Genomic DNA, 2161 nt, shown 5'->3' with positions numbered 1-2161 from the left:
TCTCTTCTTCGTTCTTTCTGTCTTTCTCACTTACTTTCCTTTTCTTTTTCTTTTCCTTTACTTTTTTTTTTTTTTTTCTCCTAGCCGTCTGTCTGTTGTTGCAAACGGAGAGAAGAAAAAGAAGAAAAGTAAAGAACAAATACAAGAAGAGCAGCAACCACAGGAGGAAGGGGAAAGGGAAGAGTGTGAGGATAGAAGTGAATAAATCTTGGTTAATTATCTCCCCTTTGTAGGGCTCAAAATCTGACTAAAATCAAGATAAGTTGCAGCGATCAATCAAAAGTAAATGGATTTCCTCAGTGTCATTCTATACACAAATATACATACACGCACGTGTGTGTGTATGTTTATATATATCCGTGTGTGAGTGTGTTTGTATGTATGTATATACACACACACATACATACATACATACACACATATATATATATATATATATATATATATATATATATATATATATATATATATATATATATATACAGAAATATGTGTATATGTGTATATAAGTGGGGGTGCACGTGAGTGTGAAGATATATTTCCTTTATTATTATTATTGTTATATCATTATTATTATTATTATTATTATTATTATTATTATTATTTTACGGGCATCAGAGTGAGATGGTAACGATAAAAGGAGGCTGGGTAACGTAGGGGTCTGTTTGTTTCGTGTTTTTGTTTTTGTCTGTTTTCTTTTACATCTCTTCGTCTACTTATTGGCTTTCTTGTAGTAGTAGTAGTAGTAGTAGTAGTAGTAGTAGTAGTAGTAGTAGTAGTAGTAGTAGTAGTTGTTGTTGTTGTTTTTGTTGTTGTTGCTGCTGTTGATGATGTTGATGATGATGATAATGATGATAATGATGTTCTTTTCATCGCTGTGCTATCGCTGTTTTTAATAATGTTGCTGATGATGTATTTAACATGGTAGCGGATCAAAAGCGAGCGTTTTTTGTTTGTTTTTTTCAGATCACGTGAACGATGGAGGGAGTAAAAAATAAGATCTGGCTGCAGATACAGAGTTGAGGATCAAATGAATGACATTTAACGATAGGAGATTGAGGTGGGGGGTGGCAGATCAAGATGGAAGAGCGGTCAAACTCACTATAATAACATATCGTAGATCAAATGTGGATTTTAAAAAATATATGTATCATTTATTTTCTCCCTTTTCCATTAATTTTTATTTTCATTTTCATTGTTATATATACATACATACATACATATACATACATACATACATATATATGTATATATATTAAAATCTGTGAGAAAGTTTCGAAGGAAGAAGTTAAACCATGGATCAACTGCTTAGTTAAATGTGTTATGATGATTCAAAGACTCAAAGATAACGCAACTAGAATATACAATAGAAGATTTTTTCTTGGAAAATGATTAAGATCTGGCTGAAGAAGACACAGGTAAACTGTAAATAATATATGATGATGTCGAATGATTTTATTTTTTAGATTTTTGTGTTGATTTTTTTTTTTGCTGTTTATTTGTATATTTATCTATTCGTTTATCTATCTATTTTGTTGGTGTTCTGGTTGAAGATCAAAGTGTCGCAGTACGATTTATTCGTGCCTGGTGAAATAGCAGTGACAAGTCAACTCCTGCAAAAAACAAAAAACAAAAACAAACTCATAAAAAGAACAGAATGATTAAAATAATAAAAAAAAACAACAGGATTCGTGATATTAGCAAAAAAGTCATCCATTTGTCACGAAGAAGGAGGAATAGTGAAAGTAAAGACAATTTAATTGAACATAGGTGGAAATAACTGTAAAAAATAAATATCGGTTTCAAATTTCGGCACCAGGCCAGCATTTTATTTTATCGCCATTGAAAAGATGAAGGGCAAAATCGACCTAGGCGGTAATTCAACTAAGAATGTAACGACGAACGAAGTGCCACAAAACATTTTACCCGTCGTGCTACCGGTCCTGCCAGCTCACCGCCTTATGTAAGAAAATAAAGATTAAAATAAATATTGTAGCGAATTACTTAAGGAATTACTTAAAGAACTTATTCAAGATGTTCAGAAATTAACTCAGTATTATAAAGAAAGAATTAATTATAAAGAAAGAATTAATAACAAATTTGTAATGAAATAACTTAATATTGCAAGGTAATAAATTTATACTGTAAGAACTAGCTAATT

The sequence above is a fragment of the Octopus bimaculoides genome, chromosome 12 (genome assembly GCF_046866305.1).
Source record: "Octopus bimaculoides isolate indiv1 chromosome 12, ASM4686630v1, whole genome shotgun sequence".
NCBI classification, from domain to species: domain Eukaryota; kingdom Metazoa; phylum Mollusca; class Cephalopoda; order Octopoda; family Octopodidae; genus Octopus; species Octopus bimaculoides.
This window is presented reverse-complemented; position numbering follows the sequence as displayed.